The 24797-nt window shown below is 39.1% G+C and overlaps 1 pseudogene across 1 annotated transcript; it reads right to left on the reverse strand.

Annotated features, from left to right (window-relative positions):
* Window positions 1-1902: 1902 nt before the first annotated feature.
* Window positions 1903-23749, reverse strand: LOC149105749 (uncharacterized; annotated as a pseudogene). Its single transcript, XR_016201390.1, has 17 exons — window positions 23649-23749; window positions 22962-23068; window positions 21622-21796; window positions 20762-20957; window positions 20134-20357; window positions 19615-19725; window positions 18658-18820; window positions 18107-18287; window positions 17531-17639; window positions 17191-17340; window positions 16610-16709; window positions 16065-16117; window positions 15361-15630; window positions 14706-14780; window positions 9725-9835; window positions 9007-9240; window positions 1903-3527 (listed from the first exon to the last, which is right to left on the reverse strand). The product of XR_016201390.1 is annotated as an uncharacterized LOC149105749 (transcript).
* Between the last annotated feature and the right edge of the window lie 1048 nt (window positions 23750-24797).

Genomic DNA, 24797 nt, shown 5'->3' on the forward strand with positions numbered 1-24797 from the left:
CTTCAAGCTGGACACGCTTCGACCGAACGCACTGAACATTAACTTTCATTTTTTGTGACTGTGGGTCTAGCGCGTATTACACATACGCGCGCTAAAACAATGGTTTTCCTATTTGTTTACTGTGTACTTCATGCGCGCGCTAACCGTGCGAGCCTACGCGTACAGTTTTTGTATGGCGTGGCTCACGGCAATCATTCCACCTACTGAAGAAGGTCTAAGCCCGAAACGTTTAGACTAGCAGAGAAAATTTGACACTTTTAGAGCCTTTTAAGCATTTTTTCTAGCCCATAACAATTTCATAGTAAAAGAGAAATGTCAAAACCATGTTTGCTTTAGATTCATATTTTTTACCCTAAGAGGAGTCGTTGTTATGTGTATAGCGAGTTCTTACTACATAAAAATAGTAACACACAGCTGTTTCGAGAAAGATTGTCTTACCAAAACGTAAAAGCGTCCGCGACAATGTCGAGAGGTATTATGGGTAATGGTGGTTCTCGGTTGCTTGAAAAAGAAATTTAAGGTGGCTCCCTATAGTTTGACGATCGCACGCGCGCTTAGGGCGAAAGCTCAAGTAATCTGCGCGCGATCAAAGGAAAACGTCAGTGTCTTTCGATATTTTATGACGTCAAAATGAGCACAAAAAGCAAAACTGACAGTGAATTTTCTCGCGTTTGTGCGAGTAGGGTGGTGAGATTTTCTTTTCCCATGGATCAACACATAGTAAAGGCGTCTGTATTCTCATTAACCCTTCTCTTAACTTCTCATAGAAAGTTTCAGTGTAGAGATCGAGATGGCCTTTGTGAGGTACTTAATGCCACGGCAGTACTACTCGAGAAATACTACATTAACTGAGAAAAAAGAACTGTGGTTTGGTCAGCGTTTTACTTCAGTGGTGCCAGTCCCAGGACAGAGCTCACGGTTAACAGGAAACCGTCGAAGGTGACAGCTGAGCCTGTGTTACAGAAGTCAGTGGAACAGCTTGTAGTTTTACAGCATCCAAAATTGGTTGTTTTATCACAATCACGGCCTTTAACTGGCTGGCTGACAAGTTGACGAGCATGAAAAACTTTTACACGGCGTAATACACAGTATCGCATGAAAGTGCTACTCAATAGCTTTCTTTTGAATGGTCAGACAGTAGGGTGTCAATTGTTTTTTCTTTCTTCTAGGGCAAAATCGATCAAAAATGAGCGGCAGAGTCAGAGGCTCGAAAATTCGAAAGTAAAGATGGTCATTATAAACTATTAATCGTAAGTCGTATTTGAACTTCCTTACTTGTATATTTAGAGCTAAATAGATCGCAATTCGATAAGAAATCAAATATCTTACGTAATTTGAAAGCTAATGACACAAGACAGCTCAAATAGAGCTCTTCATTTAGCCGATTTTTTAAATGCTCAAAATACATGAAATACTGAATCTAGAAGACCCATGGCTGTGAATGATTAGCAGACATCCTTGTACATTTATTTTTGTCTTGATTACGTACGACATATATGACGCATGCACATAGGCTAAGTCAGGTTAAGCAACTTGAATCTGTGGTAAGTTATCGTCAATATGCTAAAAATGTTTTTCAAGTAAAATTAAAATGCTGATATATCCCAAATAATATATTTTTGTTTTCTCTTTCCTATCAGCTAAATTTCTGACTGAAAAGAAAAACGCTCGTGCGGGTGGAATTTTAAATTTCTTCAATAAATTGCGCCAGCGGGTAATCATGGAATGTGTATTAAACAAAACAAGTTCAAGACTTAACTGGAAACTTTGCATACAACTACCATGACTCCCTAAAGGCGGGTTTAACAGAGGCAATTTGACATTGGGAATTCACAGTAGAAGCTACGAAGAAATTATTTCTTTCCTCTTAGATGAAAACGAACACAAACAGAAAACAACGCGTTATTTTCACCCTGCTTTGTTTTATTGTTACAAGCTTTTATAACTTGTGTTTGTTTTCTACGTTTGCACTCTCAAAAAATACGATACGATGCTATACTTTATTTAACGTGAGGTTTACGCTTAGTTTATCAGCTAGTTTACAGGTAATCCACGGCCCAAGTATATTCTAAAAATTAAAACCAAGAATGTACCTTAATTGATCATATCAACCTATAAACGCAAAGAACTAAAAATCTGGAGAATCGAATCACAATAAATTCCCATATCAGTCAAACTTAAGCGATCGAGTCTTGTTGTTCATTTATTTAGTGCTTACTTCAGTTCTAATATCATTTGTTAGCTCGTTCCATTTCTTTGCAGCAAAATACCTCCTTGATTTGAGACCACAATTAGTCGTATTAAATTTCGGCAAAGAAAGGATATAGTCATGTCGAAGATTATACTTGGATGAGCGTAAGGTGATGAAATCTCTATTTGCGGATGGAGCTTTGTCTGACATACAATTAAGTGTTTATTGTCAATAGCATGTGTTGGATTCTTCGAGTTTCCATGGATGGGACTCTGATTCTTTGCAAGAGATTCTTGGCAAAAGATCTTAATTACTACGAACAAAAAAATCCCTTCTCAATCTACGTTTTCTAAATCCACTTAACTTGAATAAAATAAGAAATCAGAAGCAGGTGGATTCCTGTGACTTTTAACCTATCCTGGTATGATTTTCGTGGAATTCAATAAGTTGCAACTCAGCAACAAGATTAATAATTTATTAATTAACGTTAAATTTTTTCATTCGGCAGCTAAGGTTTTACTCTGGATACACACACGTGTTATCTTCTTTTATCCGATTGGTGGATAAACAATATAGGTATTAATCAAAACATACGAAAGGAATTCTAAAGACAAACATTACTCCTATCGGCGCGTTTTCGTGACTTACGTGAAAGACTAAAAGGAGAATTTCTTGTAGAAGTCATTAACTCGGCTAACGTTATAGCTTGTTATAACACATAACCATGGTAATTACCATTAATTTGGTAATTTGGTAATTTCCAAAGAAGTAAGCTTGAAGAAAACTGTTTATCTTAGACTAAGGATACGTGACTACTCGATTTTGTACTAACCTATTGATTGACATATCATCTGTGATATTGGAATTTTCAGATTATATTTTCAGATTATATTCTTTAATTAACCAACAGTTTGTGTATACCCTTATATAATTGCAAAGGTTTAATTTTACTGAACAGGGTGTGTAAAACTAAGACTCCAAGCTCCGCGATTTCTTCAGGTAGTTTCATAGAAGACTTCGACTTCGTCAGGTCGGAAGTAGTAACTACCCGCCAGGAATGATCGTGTAAAGGGGGATCCATAGCTGTTGCCAGGTGGCGGGCTGTAGGTCCATCCAAGGTTTGAGTATGAGCTGGTGCTTGATGCGGCGTTGTTGGCAATGTAAATATCGTTTCTTCCTCCAAATGATGGTCCACAGTTAGAGCAGCTGTAGATGGAATGCGCTTTGGAAGAACTATACAATCCTGTTTGATCTAGCTTCAGTGGCTGCAAACCAGGCTTGTTAACCAATGAGAAGAGAAAGGCTGCTGAATCGTATTGATGTGAACAAGTGTAACCTGATTTGAAATACACAATGGAAAGAACTGTTACTTTCGTTGCATTTCCTCAAAAAAAAATTCTGTTGCTGACGAAAAAGCATAGGTAGTTCCACATAAGTGAAAAGTTTCGAAAAAGAGAGAGAAATCTTCGGTAAATGCCAAATTTAATCTTTCAAGACAGTTTGAGAAGATCAACAACGGTCGTATTGGTTTTTTCGTTGTGTGGCTACTGTAGAGAATACACCCCCCCCGACCACTTTTTTATTACTGCCGCCTCTTTCGCGCTGCTTCCCAACTAGTCGAATTAAATCCCTGAACTCTCCCTTCCCCACGATATATATAGGGGTGTCAGAGCGGAGAAAGGTAATAAGCATGTGCGAGTTTTGGTGGGGAAAGAAATGGACGGAAAAAAAATGATTCGAGCAAGGGGAAATGGCAGGAGAAAAATTCGTGAAAAAGAAACCCACGGAAAATAAATTCATGCAGAAGGGTCGCATTTTGGTATCAAACCAGTCTAATTATAACTCAGCCAAAGTGTTAAAAATGTTGACAATTTTTTCAGTGTTTGTCACTGGATCGCATTTATATGAAGCCACTGTGTTTGTTTTGAGCTTCATACTTTTGTCAAATCTTCTATCTCAACTATTCACAACTTCTGATATATTTTAATTATTTCTCAAATTTAAATAGGACGTGAGTGACCTGTCAGGCAAGATAAAAGCAACATAACTCACTCAAATTCCCTTTCTTTGATTGCTCGGTATTTGTTATAAAACATTTACAAAAATTGTACAATAAATAAGTATACAAAAATTAACAGTATACATCAAATACTAAAATGATTTCTAATCGCTTCCTCCTCTCCCACTGGGTGTACATTTTGGAAAAGCTGTTGCGTTAACCCTTTCATTTATTCAAAATACACGCCCAATAGCTTAACAACTTTCCGTTGAGCTGTCTCCGTAGACTCCTCCACATCAGGTGGCTGGATAAAATTCTAGATATCGAGGTCCTGTAACGGACCAGCATCCTGTGCACACAACCTCTTACAGAATGCACAAGCGAAATGGGCTGGCCATGTTGTCTGGATGCCAGACAGTCGACTGCCCAAACGGCTGCTTTATGGAGAACTGAGTCACAGCAAGCGCTCAGTTGCAAAGAATCCCTCAAGACCTAGGTGCAGGCGTCAACGTCAACATTTTGGAGTCGCTTCCTCTGGACCGTCCCACCAAGCGAGGGAAGATCACCGCATAGAGGCCCAGAGCAAACGTGCGCCATAGGCAAGCAAATATGATAAGAAGCAGATTTCAAAAAATTCGTGTAAAGGGTTACAATTGAAAAAAAATATCTTGAACTGTCAACTGGAGAAAAAGATTCATGCGAGCCAAAATTGCGCCCCCTTCACTTCTCCAGTAGTCCGTCCCTTACTATCAGTCCACTGGTCTTTCCACAATTGCAGCCCGCGTTATTACCTGAGCCCGCAAGTGGGGTTAGGGATCCGCAGAAAGCTGTGCAGTACGTTTTTCCGCTCTGAATATAGAGGTTGAAGTAGTATGGTACCCATACCCTGTGCGTTCGTGAGTTAAGATTTGTTTAGATCAAACCTAGTCATGCATTCGATTTAACTTCATCCAGATCCTCTACTCTGTCCTGAAAAAACTTTCCTTCGTCGAGTTTTATTCTTTTGAAGACTGGTTCATTTAATTCCCTTCCACGCTTTATTTCATGAAGCTCTATTGCGCACATATACAAAGTACAAATTCTGGCTCCATGAAGGTAACGAGTGTCCATAGAAAGGTATAATCTCTTCTTTTCAGTCTCAACTTTACTATTTTCTACTTTCACATCGTTGTGTCCTACGGCTGCATGGAATATACATGCCTTCAGTTTAATTGATTAAAGAGCTGCTATGTATAGAAAAATATAACCTCAACCAGGAGCCATAATCGGGGACGGAGACCGTAAGCGCGCGCCATTTCTAGTATTGGGGTTGTCCCCATGATATGGGACAATAATTCTATTTTTAGAACAAATTGCGCCATCGCCTGCGGCACACGCGCGTACATGCTGCAAGGATTTTTGCGGATGTCGCGCGGGGGAAATGGCGTCCGAAATTCCCGAAATTTTTTCATGTTTTTGGCCCACAACTCAACGCGTTTACGTCTGTTGGAATTTTGCTTAAGTATCTTCGTCGTAAGGTGCTCCAGTTTGAGTGAAGTGAGACAGTGTCGAATTTAGGTATGTTCCGCTTTAAGCTTAGATATATATCGCTGACCAAGTTGTGTTCCGACGGACGCTTCTTTTACATGAGCTGTACATTACTCCACTCTAAGTTTCACATATGTTGAAGATTAACAGCTTTTCCAAAACACAGCAGAAAACTAGTTGGGTATATTTGGATATAGCAGCGTTTCAGGACTTCAAAGTTTTCCCCCTCTTGCCACAGGCTTGCGAGGATTTCGCCAGAGTCTATCTCGACCGAAAAGTAAACCAAAAAAAATAATTCCAAGTTTGAGTTTCGCCTGAATTGTAAGCAACGCTTGATGTTTTATCAAGGCCCAATAAGCGACAATAAAGTTTATGTCGGTAGATGCTGCTCAGTTTTGTTTGTGTAAAAATCCAATAAATTGTCTGTTGTCGATGAATAAGAGCGCCCGCCGATGCGTGTTTTGTACAGTCAGTAAAACATGACAAATTGGACTTCCCCACTTTTGTGAAAACGTACATCGAACTCATATAATATCTCTAGTTTTTAAATATGTTTAAGGTTGATAAATGTTTGAGAACATATTAAAAGCTTTATTAAATCCATTTTGAAATCACTGGTTATCCTTGCAATCTGATTGGCTCTCAATGGTGCGATTTATTCACGAATCGCACTATTTTTTACTCTAAATCGCATCTTTTTCTCAGCCATTGAGAATGGCACAGTAAAACAAAACAACCAATCAGATTTCAAAATTAGTTTAAAGTAAACAATAAAATTTCAGGAAAATGAGAGGCAAAAAGCCATTGTGTGGAGAATTCAGCAACTACTATTGCCAAAACTTTGTTGTTACTGTTGTTTTTTTTCCAAAAAAATTGACGAATGTAATTAATTACAGTTTCTAAATGACGATTATGAGCTCCTTCAGGCTGAACACCTACTTTAATGGAAGTTTCCAACTTTCAGTGTCCATTTTGACGAATATTTTGGCGATTTTTCTTCAACGTCTGCTCAAAATCCGTATGATACCGAGTCCAGTAAAACATAAACAAACGAAAACCACACAACAACAAATTCAGGGCCATCTCAAGAAGTTAGATGTTTCCAGGTTTCAAACGAAGCAACAAAATGCGCCCCGCTCCACAAAACAATGAATGAATGAACGTCTTATGAAGCTGGTGCTAGTCCCGCCATCTTGGAAATATCTTGAAACAAATGGCGCCGCAAGAACTTGACAAGGTCCTGAGTATTGAGTCCTTCGCCGAGGTCACAAAAAGAAACGGAGATGATAACGAGCTGGACTCCCTTAAAATCATGCCATTAAACGGTATGAAAGAAAAAAAAACGTGCCATCCACTGGGCATCGTGCACTCGAGTTTCACAACTCAAAAGAAATCCATCGCAGAATTACGCAGGATGCACCTTCAAATTCCTTCTCCAAAGACAATGAAAAGTCTCAGCCTCAACCACAGAAGAAAGAAAGACCTTCCATCATTGATTCAGGCGACGAGAATTGAACTTTTATACCTGAAGTAGACTATTTTCGTTCTCACTTCAAAACCGCTTGTTTCTTTGTCATGCTCGGATGAGTTTTCGTCACATGACATCATTTCGCATACTAACTGAGACGTAAAGGCGTTTCCGGTTCCGCTTTTTTTTTTTTTAACAAACCGGCTACTAGAACAATACACCAAAAATCTAAAACTTAAGGCGATAAAATTGTGCGATTTCAAAATGGATCTAATAAAGTGGCAATTGAACTTCGTGTCATGCAATTTTGGTCTGAAATCATGCTTGTGATTTCAAATCGCACTCGCGCTGCGCGCTCGTTCGATTTTGAAATCACGCGTATGATTTCAGACCAAATTGCACTCCACTCAGTTCAATTACCATTATTAACTGAAAATATGTGAATACAGCAGAAATAATCAGCAAAATTACGATGACGCTTTCTTTAATCAACTCGAATAACGATTTTGATTTTTTTTGGTTGAGTTATCAAAACTCCTTGTTTGTTTTATTTTTGCCGTGTAAAATTTCACTATGTCAAAGAAACACACATGATATTAGTAACCTTTTGGCTTTGGTGAAAATTGCTGCAGCAACTCAGCACAAAAGACCTCGAAATAAATCTTTGTCAAGATTTGTTGACAATTGAAAACACCGACTCGGACTTGAAAGAGCACGCGCTGCACTATGCAAATGAGCTACTGAATGTACGCGTCAGACTTTCCTTTCAAAAACTTTTGCAAACTCACCAAAGAAACAGAAACCATAAGAAACTATCTAAAACAGGGTTGGATTATGATTAAGCATTTTTTGGGAAACTCATAAATCAACTCGATACCAGAGTAAAGAATTTTCTTACATAACTTTTCTTCACAGAACAAACGCAAAAACTTACGCGTACAACTAGCGCGAGCAGATATTATTCATTCACAACGCGAAAAAAAAGTAAGTCACCTTTTCCATTAGCTTAGAGCATAAAACTACATATAAGAGTCCTGGTTCTTATTCCCTTCCTTATTCCCTGCCATCGCTGTGAAAAATCTGCATGAGAATCTCGCAGCTCTCACCATTTAATCACTCAACATGACAACATTCACTCGAGAGCCCCAGACACGTGCGTGGATCCGGGCGGATATATGACGTCAGGATGCGCCATTTGTTCTAAAAATAGAAAAATTGTCCCATATCTTAGGCGCGCGCGGATCCCAAGATTTACGGTCTCCGTCCTGGATTATGGCTCCTGCCTCAACTTAACTTATTTTCACGTGGCTCGATACCCTTTGAGAAAGCAAGAGTTGCCACACTTTCGATTTCCATGAGAGCCGAGATACATGTCTGTACAAAATACTTCAAGTCAACAAGCTGCGTTTTTACATATTTCTGGATGCGAGCCCCATGCTAGGCTTACAACTCTTCAAAAGCTGGTTACGCTCCTGCTGCAGATGTTAAAGCTTTTTATTTGTAGTTTGTTTCATAGAAGACTTCCACTTCGTCTGGTTTAAAGGACTGACTTCCCGCCGGAATGATCGCGTAACTTGCATGGTCTGCCAAACGTTCGACGATTGATGGCGAATCATGTACGTTTGATATCAATTTATATCGAGCTTTCGCTTGTGACGTGTCCACACTTAAATGCAAATGAGGGCAATTAAGTTCATCTTATAATACTTGAATTTTTTTTTGAATTACCGATTAAGAAGATGCGAGGTGATGGGCTCGGAGAGCTAATAAATCATAATTAGAGAGGGAATCTAAATCTGAATTAAATTGAATGCTACTCACCCCACGATGCACCCGTATATCCCCCAAAGATGTACTTCCCTACACGGATAATTGTCACTGTTGGTCCTTTGTTGTCGCATAATGAATGAAAAGTAGTGCTAGCCCAGCCATCCACTGATGCAAGCCAGCAACGCTTCCAAAGAGACTTACTTTGCCTGACGGGATTTAACCACTTACTTAAATTGGTCAAGTGGCTGATGTTCTTGTTCAAAATTTTTGAAGCCCATAAACTAGCTGTGGTAAATGAAAAAAATAATTCAACTTAATCTAATGAGAACATATCTAAAGGTTCTGGAAAAACAGGAATAGTTTTTATCAAAGAGAATCAATATGACAAGTGACATTTAAATTTTCTACTCGATCAGTAAGGGTATCTTTCACGTTCAGTCCCTAAGAAAGTATCCTGAATATATATAGGTTATTGACCATGCGTGAGGGTAAGATGCTGGATATTGGCCAATATCCAGCCATCTTGACCAAACAAACTTGGTCAATAAAGGATTTATTATAGGGAAAAAGAACACTATTTTCTTGCAGGACACAGCGCGCGGGTAATCCCGAGCGGGCAATAGAGCGCCATCTTGCCGCCCAGGTAGCCAATCACAGCGCAGAATTCTGTTCATCTGGCCAGCTCACGGAGCTCGCCATATAGTAATATGTCACACGTCCGAATTAACACATGCTCAGGTCAAGGTACAATGTCTGGTTTTAAGCTCACCGTCACAGTGGCGACCATAATGAAATGGCAAACAGTCACAGCTATATCCATCGCTGTCTACATTGCAAGTTCCTCCGTTTAGACAAGGACTGCTGTGACAAGGGCTAATATCTGAACAGGGTGCAAAAAAATAATAGTCACGTCTTTACAAATGCAACTTAATAAGTAACTAACTGAGTTGGTATGCAAGTCAGAAAGTGAGTGAGTGTGTGCGTGAGTGAGTGAGTGAGTGAGTGAGTGAGTGAGTGAGTGAGTGAGTGAGTGAGTGAGTGAGTGAGTGAGTGAGTGAGTTAGCATGTAAGGAAGTAAGTAAGGAAGGATGGGAGAGAGGGAGGGAGGAAGGAATAAAGGAAGGAAGTCAGAAGGTCAGTCAGTCAGCCAGTCAGTCAGTAAGTCAGTAAGTCAGTCAGTCAGTAGGTTAGTAGGCCAGTAAGTCAGTAAGTCAGTCAGTCAGTCAGTCAGTCAGTCAGTAATGCCAGGAGTATCAGTAGTTCACATAGTGTGATACGGTCTGGGTGAGGGTAGTTCTGAAAAGAACTGTTGTTGGTGACTGACGTTTCGACAACCTGAGCGGAAGTCATCTTCAGAGTCAGGTGAATAGTGTTTGTCATTCGATGTTGTTATAAGTCTGGTCCGTTAAACGTGATTGGTCAGTTTAGCCATGATGGTATTGACTGAAAGACTCGTGTAAAGTTTGTCATCAGTCATCGGTCGGTTTCAATCCATCTATTGTTAGTCAAATCGGTCGGTTTTTGGTCCTTCTATTGTTAGTCAAATTAAGTCGGTCTGTTAGAAGTCCGTTTGTCGGTTTAATACGTTTCGTTTCCGTCGTGGATAAGTCGTTTGTAAGGCGCCGGTAGTTGTTGACATCTGTTAAAAGGCGTTTGTTCTAGGTTAGTGTACCAGTTTCCCAGAGTCAGTCGTTGAAAATAGTTTGTACTGTAGGTTCGTCAGCGTAACTACTTTTTAAAAAAAAGCACTGAAATCATCCCGTGACGAAGACTGGTTTGCTTATAAAGCAATGCGAAATCATGTGACGAACTCAGTAAAGAAGGCGAAGCAAACATACAACAAGAAATTAATTGATAACCATAAAGATGACACCAAAGCTTTCTGGAGAACAATGAAGATCATTCCCGGGGAAAAGAGCTCTGCCAGTTTCAAAAATATCCATATTGATGGCGAGCTTTGCAGTGATGGAAAGAAAATTGTTAATGGTTTCAATAAATTTTCGCTTCAGCCGCTGTACGCCTTAAGCAGGCTCTCGGTAGTGTTGCTTTTGAAAAAAGAAGGGCTGATCAAAAGGATAATCGATTAATACCAAATTTTAAATTACCGCTGTTACCTTTTCAGACTGCATCTGGCGTGGCATGCACCATGGATTGCTCACTGAGGCAGTATGACTTGCGAAAGGCATTTGACTCCGTTGATCACGAAATACTTATTAGCAAACTAGATGTCATATGGACTTAAGGACATTGAGTTAGACTGGTTCCGAAACTGCCTGACAGACCGTAAACAGCTCGTGAATTTTGGTAAGGAAATCTCTGCTCCATGTCCTATTACGTCGGTGTCCCACGAGGGTCAATTCTGGGTCCTTTGCTCTTTGTCCTGTTCGTCAACGATCTGCCTATAGTTCTAAAACGATGCCAGATTCTGATGTGCGCTGACGATACAGTCATGTATTTCACCGCTAGTATATAATGCCCAAGAATTCAGTAGTACTCTTACCAGTGAACTCGCCAAGGTTAATGTCTGGCTCGTAGACAATAGTCTTGTTATTCACCAGGGCAGAACAGAATGTGTTTTAATTGGCACTGGTTCTAGGTTAGCAACTGCTGATTGTTTTGTAAATATCGATGGCAAGGAGCTAACACGGGTTGCTGAGTATAAGTACTTAGGAGAAATTTTGGATGAGTCGCTTTCATGGAACGTGCATTAGTAAGAGAATAGGAATTCTTGGCCGCACCAGGAGGAGCATTAGTATGCACACTGCTACTATGATTTACAAATCATTTATTCCTCCTGTTATTGATTACTGCGATACCGTTTGGAACTGTTGTGGACGTACGAATGCTGATAATATAGAGAAGTTACAAAGACGCGCGGCAAGGATTTTCATGCAAACCGCGACAGCAGTGATAATGCGCTAGCACACCTTAAATATGATACGCTGGGGCTTAGACGGGAGTTGCAAGTGCTAAATCTTGTGAAGAAATGTTTAAATAAGCGCTGCCCGCAATTTTTAATGGACTATTTTTATTTGAATAGAGACATTCTATTAAATTTCGGTCAGATTGATTTCAGTGACGTATGGCAGACGAATACCCGGAGTAGCCTAGACTGACGCCTAGACAATAACAGAATGCGCATGCGTTTGGATGCTTGTTGTTGATTTTGGCTGAACTTCAGGGATTCATAGTCGTCGTCTTTCGTAAACTTTTATGTACAGCAGGAAACCCAAGGGGCTTATTTACTTGATCGACTTTGCTATCCGGACAACTTCTATCATTCTCACCAAATAACTCAGTAGCTCTCAGTCGGTGAAGATGCTGATTGTTGCAACTCGCAGGAATGGGATCAGAAACTGTATCTTCTGGCAAGTTTGCTGCAGTTTGGTACAGAAGAGCAACTTGCTTAGAATTTATGGTTAGAACTATTATTATGCTTGTCATACAAACGTTTTTATTTGGCATGCACCTCAACTGGAAGCCTAAACGACCAATTTTATCAAGTTTCGAAAGCTGACAGGTTGTGATCGATAAATTCTGCTCAACTGTAGGATGTTTTAATAGTTCCGATTCTTTTCAACCGAAACCTGGAAGAATATTTCGCTCCTCTGCGAATTCGACTTTACAAATCTGTTGAAATATCTGTGTTTCAAGGAGTTCAGCTCTAGTAGCGCTTGTCATGATGAAATAATAATTGTGCCCCTGCCTTGTGATCTGAGTGCAAAGTCCAAGGCCAGGACGACTTGCCTTGTTGTTTTTCATCTCCTTACATGTGTATTAATGAGAATTCCAGAACAGGTTGCTGTAGTACGTCATTGTTTAGTAAATAAGCCTGTGGTTAAGTGGTTCGTACAGAAATTACATGCAAGGTTAAGTTTAATTTCGCAAGGTAATTCCTTACCTCAAAACTTGTTGGTTATAAGAAAGCTCTGCGAGCGAATTCTTATTTAATACATAGCGGTCAAACTTTTGTTAAATAATTAACTTCGAAAGCTACTCTAGCTTACTCTTGAACCCGAAATTTAAGAAATTTGGTATATTTTTGTTTTCTTTGATCAAGGGCTACAGTTACATGTAATAGAAACTTAAATATTTTGAGTAGTCAGTATTTGCCTGTGGTTGGAAAGCGCGATGTTTCTGACTCGATAATATCCGTTTGGATCCAAATGAGCCGTTTGACTTGACCATGGCCAGTTAAGATTAAAACTAAACCGAAGAGTTTAAATTGCTTTTCTCTAGCAGTCACTGTCCTTCCGCGGCACGAAATCGGCTCATAAATTGAGACAAATTGTCTCAATTTGCGGGTGTTTGTCTAAGCCACACTTTTCGCCCCAGACCACGTGACCCGAAATGATTGACCGCGGCGAAATACTGAGGCCTAGGAACTAGGCAACACATTAAGGCTGGTTTTCACTAGGGCATAAGCACAAGCATAAGAAATTACGAAACAAGTGAGAACACCAGAATATAAGCACAAGAGCACACGCAGGCGCAGTATTAACAAAATTCCTCGATACCAGCTTTCCTAAACTACAATCAAGATGGCGGATGAGGATGAAATCTTTCTCTTTGCGTTGTTTTGTGTTACGTTAAAATCAAAATAAAGTGGACGCGGGGACTATGAATTCCATGAAAAAGCTTCATGAGGTAAACCTTGTTAAGCTTACATTTGTAAACGAAAGCCTATAAATGATGTCAGATAACAATAATTACCTGAGGGAAAACCAGTCTTCCGTGCGACGTCTAGCCATGCTAGCTCCATTTTCTTGCGGTCTTGAAAATCTTTACTTGTTTTTTCATACAAAACCGGATATTGTCTCACCGCCTCGGAGAGAAGTTCATCTACTGACAGCTCGGCATTTACTGAGGTGTCAAATCGATTGGAATCCGTCATTTTGCTTGTGGTTAGTTTCTCGAGGAGGTATGGGTCAAAGTGAGCGATGATTGGTTGACCACCTTACGCTTGTACTTATGCTTATTTCACTCGCGTTCGCACTGCGACATAAGCATAACATAAACATAACATAAGCATAACATAAGCACAAGAAGAACGAACCATGTTCGTTCTTCTTGTCCTTATGCTTATGCTTATGTCGTGGGTGTTCTCACTTGCTTCTGCGAGTGCTTGTGCTTATGTTTGTGCTTGTTTATGTGCAAGTGAAAACCAACCTTTACTCGCGACATTTCACATGCTCACGTTCTCTATTCTTAGAAACCAATTACCGTATCTGTTAGATTAGAAAATTCTTTGGAGGTCGTTAGGAGCCTATCAGCTTTGTAGTCCAGGTTTTGGACAAGATAGATTTAAACTGCCTTGTCATTGGGTCGGCGCTATCAAAGAAATCGCGCTCTGTTCCAGGGGTTTTTCGCGCGGGTCACAATAGAGACATGACCGACACCGGAAACCGCGCAAGAAAAACCTCTGGCACCCAGGGTAAGTTTTTTATGGAACGCTTAAAAAAATTATTTGCCAGAACTAATCCGTGAGCGCTACATTTTATTGATTCACATTGCAAAATTCAGACCACTCAGGAAGAAAAAGGTTGCTTCTGTTTCCAATCAAGGAAACCTCGAAACACTGAAATTATAGCACGCTTTTTTAACCCAACCACTTGATATATAATCGTTATACATTAAATAGTATTTTTTTCATGGAACCCAGATCACCTATGGCCAAGTGGAAGGCTCATTTTTCAGTGTCAGACGTCAGATGAGTGACAACTGGGTACAAGATTAGCATTTTTACTCACCGTGATTCCTCCACAAACCAACCAACAGCCATTTGTTTACAGCAGGAGGAAAGACGTGAAGACCCAGAGAAGATCCTGTGGGGATGATAATCATAACTGTAACAAGGCTCTCGAGTCTGATTGATTATCAGTAGGTCCTATTTTAATACCTATTGCTCAGTGTACGCTCGTGCCTGGTGTTAATGGACCACACGCGTCATTTGCGCGCGCTGTTGAAGAAAAGTTGCTCTTGAATGGGTTCTCCCTCTCATTTATGATAATTACGTCATCATTAATTATAGAACATAATTATTATATAATAAACAAATTATTTGTTTTCTTAGCCTTTGTCAACTTCCAGAACACGCTCACTGCGGTAAAAGAATACCGCTCCAGTGAAAATCGATGTGGAATTGCGAGTAAAATAAATGCAAGTTGATCGGTTTAGGTATTAATTTTCTTTTACTGTGACTTGAATAAATAGCAGGACCCGGAAAAGTGACTTCGTTTGTTTGTTTGTTTGTTTGTTTTTTACTTCTCTGTGGAATCAGGTAACAGCTATCAAATCAGACGGGTTATATATGTTGTCCGCAATCAGTTTTGTACCACGGAACATAGTTGTACAATGGAAGCATTCATAAATATATCCCTGTAATTATCCGTATTAGCGACTGACCTCCCCATCTATTGCCTTGGACGTCAGTATCCGTCACTTCTGAAGCTGGAAGCCGAGTGAAACGAGTTTCTGGCACAAACGGAACTTCTGTAATAAACTGCATTCCCGGCTTGTCCCGTATGTTCCCCCACTTAACTGGCAATATCACGTGCCACTGCCGGCCATATACGTCATCACTTTCCATGTACAGACGGTGGCGTTTGCTGACACCGTATAGACGTTTATTTTCAGGATCAAACGCCAGAATTGTAAATAAGGTTGGATCAAGAGCTTAGACGAAATTAAAGAAAACATTGTATCAAGTTCCACTGGTATGCGCACTTGTTACGGTTTGAATTCTAATTAAAACTGCTTTTTCAACCCTTAAAGCTTCGTCATCAACATAGATTTTCTCCTTAATTGCCTTTATATATTTACTGCAAAAACAGTTCGGAAAATTGTTAGGACAATTTTTCAGTGGTGATCGTTTAGCACATTCTCTTGACCTTTGCGATGGAGTATAAATTAATTTTCCGAGGAGAAGTCTGATCGATCTTAATCAAGGAAATTTTGATCAACAGCATTAGCCAAAGGTGATAATTCCCTAAATTCCTAAGACCAGTGTGATATAGTATTTATCTCCTTGCCATAGAGAAATTTTATTTTGATGACTCTTGGTTTCGTAACTGCACAAGTTTAGAGATCACTTTTAGTTGTAATCTTACCAAAGTGAGATTTTCCTTCATTTTGGGTCCCCAAACATGTGCTTCTTGGAAACCTGTTAAGATTAGAACGAACGGCAACTGTAGTAATCTACAATCACTCACAATCACGTAATAATTAAAAGTGCCCTTTCCAATGTTGCACACCAAGATTCTACTTTTCATGGCTTCGAAGAATGTAGGTGTTTGAAGCGAAAATTTGCAAGACCTTTGTAAAAGTTAAAAAAGGTTATAAAGCGCTTATCACTGAGTGTGGAAAAGTTTTAAAAAAGTTATAAAGCTCTTATCACTTGAGTGTCGAAAAGTAATTGGTTTTGTATTACCTCGCTTTCCTATTGGCTTGAAAAACTCGCGCCACTTTTTCAGCCAATCAGAAATAATACGAAGCTAATCGTGACTCACGTGCGCTCGTTTTCGTCAGCAAAATGCTTCGAGTTTTGATTGGTTCACTGGATTAACTGTGTCCTTTGTGATTGGCCGGAATGATTACTTTGGTTTTACTTGAAACAAGAGAATATCTTTTTAAAGATGTTTACATGAACACTTACACGTCGTCTTCACTGTATTCTCCAAAACACAGAAACACAATCGGCTCCTCATTGTCGTCATGTGCACAGAGAAAGCCACGCTTTACTACTGCTGAGAATTCTGAAAGGTGAAAACAAAAGCTCATGTAAAAAGTTGCTGATTATGTCATTACAGCACCATCAGTTTAAGCAAAATCTTAAGTCCTCTATCTTTCTGGAAAAAAGCTTAAAAGCCATACTCTCCTGCGCGGCACATTTATTCATATAGCTTATACATGGAAATACCTATCCCCACCCCCACCCCCACCCCCACCCCTTCTTTTTTCCTTCCTCTCACCCACTGGTTTAACACATTTTAGCAGTTTCTGGTTGATAATTGTATTGTTACAGAAACTGTGCATACCTCAAGCTCCTGGACAGTTTTTGGTTTGAACACTATCACTCCTCCGAAATCTCTAATTCAGCTTCACACACCTCCCCTTAAAAATTTTGGCTTTTGAGACCCCCACCCCCTCTGAATCACCAATGACCTACCACGGGGATAGATATTATCGAAAACTGGACACAAAGCTTATTGCTAGATTTCACAAAGTACTGTCTACCTTCTTCTTTGACTGGCTTCCCATACACCTCCACGCGCATGCATCTTCTTCCTTGCGTGCCACTGAGGTCAAAGGTCACTGTCGAAGCCTTCTTGGGTACGATCAAGGTGTGCGTAATTACGTGGTCTACCTGGTTTCCTTGGAAACGCTACAAAACCAAAATTGAAAAAGCCGTTTCAATTTAATGAACAACCTTTTTACAAGCATGCATAATTAGCATCATAACTTTGGACGCACAGTAATTGGGTATTGAGCGTAATGTTTGCCAAGGTGGCAAACATTAAAGACTATTCTAAGGTATAAAAAAAAAAATGTCTGAGATATCATTCTCAGATACCTTTTTTTTTTCCATGCTCTTGAACGATTTTCCCATCAAATGCTAGGAAGACAAATTCAGGGGGAGGCTCGCATTCATTTTCTGGGTCACACAGTTTTCCCTGCATTGAGATCTATTAAATACAAAATGTTAAAAGCTGAATATTGAACTTTGGGTAACGCTTCAACAGCAAACTACAACAACAACAAACTTAATCAACGTGTCTAGGTAAAATAGCTGAGGGTGAAACCCTCTGCTGGCTAAGCCTCTTTAATCCTCAAATGATCCCATTAGATTTAATCATAAACGGCTCCTCTTTTATGGATCCCCTATTCTAATAAGCAAGTACTACAATCGCCACATGCATTTGGACCTACTTGATCTGGTGCCGAATTCTCACTTGTAGCCCGAGAGTAGCAAAAAGTATTGTTCATCCTGTAGAATACGGTTCAATCACACATCACAAGTTACATTTTCACCCACCACTTCCCCCCCCCCCCCTTCCTCACCCACCCCTTTTTCTAAGCGTATTTAGTACGCTGCCTTTTACTGTACATTATTTTCCCAGAGGGGTTGTTCTTTTTCTGTCGAAACTCTTACCTGAGTAATGTAGTACGGTTTTGTGAGATTGATAGTTAATGTCCTAACACTATCCGACTCCTGAACACACCATGCTTTTTCTGGTCCCGAGTTGAGACGGGACTGATCCCGAGTCCCGTTCTCTGTTTCACTCGATGCATTTATCTGATGGCACCAGACTCCATTCCAAGGGGGCGAGGAACTGTATTAAGGAAAAAAAAAACGTGATAAAACGTGAAATAATCAGGCTCTTGAAAGTAACTGATTTAATAACAATTACACTCCGAGCCGGCTCCTTTCAACTGAAGGTTTATTTTCATATGGAGTCAGTCATCTCTATTAAATTTAATAAAACGCCAAATACTTGACCAAGTCTGCAAAAGAAATTGCCCCAATATTGGGTCTTGTTGTGAACATTTCTTCATCCTTTAAAGTAACATTTTTTCCATGAAGTAGTAAAGCAATTTTGGTGAGTTCTTATGGCACATTCCTAGGTGAAAAATAAGTCGCATATTTTTCTATTCTATGCGGAAAACCTTCAACAATTCAGGTATAAAGTATAAGTCGCTCACCATTTCTGTTATCCACAAGATAACATCCATAGAATTCAATTGCCATCGACAAGCGTGTCTTCCAAGAGCGCGGATTAATGCGTAAATACTGGCCGATGATTGGAGGACTGATGACGGATACTTTCACCGGCGGAAATTTGCTGTTAGCTGTACATGTAAATTCCTAAGAGATATGGTGTTGAGAATTTTTAAAAGCCAACTACATAATATTTTGTTTCCAGAGGGGAAAAGCATTCGTGCCACGATGATTCATTGGAACTTGTCCCAAAATGTCTGGGGTTTTATGTGGCCTGAGTGTAAAACACGGAGTGAACTTTTATTTGTTTTCAATTTTAACGCTGTGGGGTTGCGTCCAAAAAAGATAAATTATTATACAATGGCGACAAATTCAAAGATGTAAGTTAAAGCGTACAATTTTATATGGAGAAAAAACGACACCAAACGAACCAGGAATAATTATGAAATTTAGTAAATGGTTTGAACCCAGGAGTATCAGTAGTTCGTATAGTGTGATCGTCCGGGTGTCGGGGTAGTTCTGAAAAGAACTGCTGTTGGTGACTGACGTTTCGACAACCTGAGCGGAAGTCATCTTGAGGGACAAGTGAATAGTGTTTGTCAGTCGATGATGTTTTTAGTCTGGTCCGTTGAACGTGATTGGTCAGTTTAGCCATGATCGTATTGGCTGAAAGACTCGTGTGGAGTTTGTCATCAGTCATTGGTCGGTTTCGTTCCGTCTATTGTTAGTCAAATTGTTCTCACTTGACTTTGAAGATGACTTCCGCTCAGGTTGTCGAAACGTCAGTCACCAACAACAGTTCTTTTCAGAACTACACTCACGCGGACGATCACACTATACAAATCGAACTAATTATGAAATTGTTTTGATCAATTCGGCGGACAGGGGAAAATTGGTTGAAAAAAGAATGCGTGTGAAAACTCAGTAAAGTTAACGATTACTTTTGGTTTTCCGCTTGTTTTGTCCTTGTACACCATCCACATTACGTTGTCATTACTGGAATGTACCAAGAACGAGGTCACGTAACTGCCATTTGATCCCTCGATAGAAACCTAAAATTGAATGTTAGTGCAAACAAATATCAAATATTTTCATAGCCAAGAATAAAGACCTCGACACGCATATTTACACTTGACAGTCGGACAAAAGCACACCAAGTTAACACAAAATAAAATATTGCGGGAATATATTGGGGCGTCTAGGTTTGATGCACAAACTGACAGTTACACCCCCGGGGGGGGGGGGGGTGGTACTCCCAGAAAAATCAGGTGGTGATGTGAGACTCGATTCCCAAAACCCTTACCCTCAGTTTAAGACTAAATCTATGATTTTCCCTACCCTATTTATGACCTGGCCAAAAATTTGATACCCTGTTTGAGACCAAAATGGCCGAGATCGAAACCCTATTTCTCCCCCCCCTCCCCCCGGGACAGTTACAGAAGTAACTTAAGTTTCATTACCATTTCAACTTTAGTCTTTGTGCGGAAATCCACTTGAAGAAAATTGTTGCGGTCATAATGAAGCATTCCGTCTTCAACCATAAACACACCAACAGAGCCTGGTCTTGAAAAGTGAGGACAGTTCCCAGTTTTGTTTCGTTCAGTCTTCATGTAAGAGGAACTCGACAGCTGACTTTCCTTGATTTTGCCATCTTTCATCCCTAAGGGGCGAAAACGGGAGCATGCTACAAAAACAAAATGATAAATAAGAAATTTTGGCCGGATTAACTTACTAAATTTTCACTGAAATTCAACTAAGAACTTTAAAATTTGCGTCAGCATGGCCATCAAACAATGTTGTTATGGAAACATATCACAACGCTGAGTCCATTCAAGAGAGTAGATACAGCAATGGTGTCACGTTATAACTCATTCTTTAATTAGACTCAATTTTGCAAATTTGTTCGTTCTGTAATCCTTCTTTATCCTCCCAAATCTTGGCCATCCTTGTCCATCTTCGGCCTATTAATACCTTCTTGGTAATTCTGTACCTTTAGAAAGTGTTATTGTGTGGCCTTCGCGAAAAAAACCGGAATCACATGATGTTAAGAAAACCAGGATATTCCATCATCATAAATTATTAACTTACTTGGTGCGTAGAACTCAAAGGAAGACCTTGTTCGTTCTGTTTTTGGAGCTCCATCCAGGCTTTCATCTTCCCAGTAATATTCCACAGCTACAAAGGTCGACGTTTGTGAAGTTTTTCCCGGCAAGGTTCTCTTCTGATGGTCAACTTTGAGATTTATGGCGAGGGTGATATTTTGGCAGGATTCCAACTTATCAAACTGAAATTTATAAATTCATGGAGAACAGTCTGTGATTTTTCTTTAGCCGAGTAATTTTAAGTTTATTTTGGTCGATTTTAAGCCTTTCCACGAATATCACGTTAAATCACCTAAATAGCTTTGCGCAAATTCTCAAAACATTTTCTAAATATCACAAAAATTTTTCTAAATATCTCGAAAAACGTTCCCAATAGTTTCTTGTTTTTATTTTAAAGATAAGCCGATTTTGAGTCACTTAGGCCAAAACTTGCTTAAAACGTTCTTTTAGTCGGCAGGAGTAGGGGAGGCAAGTTGCTAATTTAGAGCTTTTAGCGATATGGAAAACACATTTTTCCAGGGGAAGTCGCTGAAGTGGATTGTTTCTGGCATATAACTGAGTATTGTTTCAAGAAAATAGCGAGGAAAACACAGGGCTAAGCCAAAAAAAAGCTATTAAACTATTACTAAATATCTCCTAAATTTTCTAAATTTCTTAAATTGTTCTTATTATTTCGGAAACTTTTAAAGATCCCAAAAGATATCCGGATAATTGTGGAAAGCCGGCCCTAGTTTGTTTACACTTCATAGTTTTGTTTGAACAATTTGTCAAATAGGTAAACTTATATTTACTTCATTGCGCCGCACAGACTAGGCTTAATTATTTCCTAACCAATCATTATCTTACCTTAACGATCAAGGTTGACTCCTGACTTATCAAGCTGGTATATTCTGGTCCAGTTATGTTTTGAGCCGAATCAAACTCGAGCTGTTCAGGAAAAGACCACTTCACCTCCAGGTTGGCAGCGGCACCTTGTGAATCTTGGTCGTGTGCTATGAAAAGGTGCTGAGTGGCCAAACCACTGTGAAAAGAAAAGCATGGGTTCACTTACAACAGAATCATTTATATCTTGCTGCTTATGACATCAGCTGTAGATACATTAATTCAAATACAAATCGTTTCTTTCCATTAAATAAGAACAACTATCGATCGTCACTCGGCTAAGACGCTTTTATCACCGCTTGTTTTTCCGCGTTTGACGTTTGCGTGTTTCCCGCGCTTGGCACGGGTTGTGTGGTGTCTCGCGTGTGGCGCGGGCGAGTAGTCTTGTTTTCTTCAAGCTTTTACTGAATAGCTTTTTGCCTTTGGTAAATATCATGCAAAATCGCCTAAATATCCTTCCAGAAAACACAAATAAAACTATATTTAACTTGACGTTTCGTATGTTTCGACATACATGTACATGTACATCTTCCCCAAAAAATTTCAGTCTAAATGTCCGGAGCAAACGATTTTCTAAATACCTCGGAAAACCCCATAAATATCAGTCTTATTTTTGTTTTAAAAATAAACCAATTTTGGTGATAAGTTAGGTCAAATATTTAATAATCTCGATCCAAATTTTCTTGCAGCAGTAGTAGAAGATTCAGGTGCATGGATGTTACTATTATCCGCCATTTTTGAAAATTGCTGCTTTAGTGCTTTTTAGTGAGTGGAGTATATTTTTCAATTGGGAGATCACTGTCATGGATTGTTTCTGCCATAGCGCTATGAATTGTTTAAAGAAAATAGCGAAGAAAACACAGAGCTCAACCAAAAAAGCTGTGAACATTCAGTTTCAATATTTCTAAATTTTCCGGAAAATATTTTCTAAATATCTCGAAAAGTTCTAAATATCCCCCAAAAAATCGGACAATTTGTGGAAAGCCTAATAACACATACATGCATACATCCTTTGTTGACTGTCCCCAAAGGGGTTTTTCAAAGACAATACCTTTAATTTAAAATTACAGCAAACCTAAAATACTAATTACTTACGGCAATATATCGGTAATTAAAGAGAAAGTTCGTTTAAGTTAAGAATTTAAGACGTTTTCAAGTAGATCCCATTTGAATTGAATTTCGATTATTATAATCATTATTGTTATTGTGGGTTATAGCTCAGTTGCAGCAACCACTTGGAGTACTTCAAGACTACTTGCGAAAAAAATTGAAATCCAATAATGTAGTGCTATGTTACACCATACCCTTGCACAATGGGTTCAGACTGATTAGCCAACGATACAAAAACCACCAGCCTCGGGTCTCCTCCTTTTGCAGAAACACAAGATGCTTGGGGCATAACGGATTGAGCCTAAATAGGAGCAGAAAAATTAACATTAAAATAAGTTTTGACTGTCTTCATTAAAGAGAGAATGAAAACTTTATCGATGAAAACACTGAGCAATTCTTGCTCAGAAGATGTTGTAATGGATAACATTGTTTTAACATCTCTTTGAGAAATTAAAGCGATATCCTGAACAAACACAGTGCTTCAACGATTGAATTCATGCAATGTGTAAAACAGAAGCTACATTGCTTTGCGCATAAATTTCGAAAAGACCTCGATTTCAACTCATGGAACAAATAAAGAATAGGGAACGCGAAACTAAACAAAGCACGCACTTCCATCAATACAAACTCCTGAAACTCTGTGTAATAAAGTTTAAGAGCTGAAGAAATTGCTATTAGTTTGACATCCCCAACATCCAGTGTAGCCTGTATGCTTCAGTTTAAAAGTAACACGCCCAAACAGCCGAGATGTGGCCATTTTAAGAGTTTCAAGAGGGCGCACACTGCGCGCATACAATAGCCTGCTTTCTTTTGATAACGTTGAAATCGCGGTTCGATCAGCTAGTATAGCGTTGAAAAGAAATCCTTGAAAAAATTCTTACCATAGCTTGTTTGAGCAACAACAGCACCAAGAGAGATGCTATCATTTTAACTTGAATGGCCCAAAGCGTTTCACATCACAAGCAACAATGGAAAAGACACCACTGAAGGAAACAGGACTAAAAATTGATATCAGCAAACGTGTGATTACAATATTTAAATGTCACTGCGTTTAACAAAGTAATGACATGTTTATTCTATGGTGAAATAATGTCAGCTTAGATCCATTAAACATATCTCAGTGGAGTTTGCCGAATTTACTTTCCTTTTTCACACAAAGAAGATAAAATAGTTTAGCCAGAGCAAGACAAATGATTTACCAAATCACAGCTCTTAACGAAAATGGCCTCAACTGGATACAAACAAATCTGCTTTTTCAGCCTTAAAAAATTCTACTTATTTAACTGAGCTGTAACGCAGATCTTAAATTTCCAATTTTGTCAGCCCGCGTTCAAACTCGACGAAGTTTAGAATTAAAACATCAAAGTTTGGTCTCTATATTGAAAGAAGATAATTGACTTTAATGCATCACTGATCATGAAAAACTTCCCGTTGGAAATTGAAACTCAATCTTCATACGCCGTTCAAACTCGACGCATTTTGAAATTGAAACTCCAAAGTTTTACTTTCTGTAGTGTTATATGGAAAGGAGATAATTGGCTTTAATATTTCATTGAACAACTTCCCGTTGGAATTTGAAACGCCGCGACTAGAAATTTAACTGTGCCTACACTCTCTTTTATATAAGAATATTGTTTTTCCGGCCCAGGCTGAATATTCTCATTTTTTTCTCCGATTTTAGGGTGAAAATATGACTTTTGAATATTCTTAGGTTATAGGAATACAAACTGGACTATGTCGACACAACGTCAGAGGTCAGATCTGTCCTACCATGACTTTGATGGTGTTGAAGTACTATTGGAGCCAGACTACATGCAGGCAATAAAGCCTGATATGAAACACATAATTTCTTGTGGAAAATTTATTGGCATCGAACATACGGCTAGTAATGTTTTTGATGTTTTTTGAGCAGTTTTGCCGTCGAGGGAAATTATATTCTTTTCAAAATCTCAGCCTCGGGGTTATTCTTAAAATATTCTTACAACTTCGCAAATTTCAGCCTCGATATTCTTATAAAATATATTCGTATA

Source organism: Orbicella faveolata, unplaced genomic scaffold, assembly GCF_042242905.1.
Source record: "Orbicella faveolata isolate gen_17 unplaced genomic scaffold, um_ofav_v1 contig_34, whole genome shotgun sequence".
In the NCBI taxonomy this organism is placed as follows: domain Eukaryota; kingdom Metazoa; phylum Cnidaria; class Anthozoa; order Scleractinia; family Merulinidae; genus Orbicella; species Orbicella faveolata.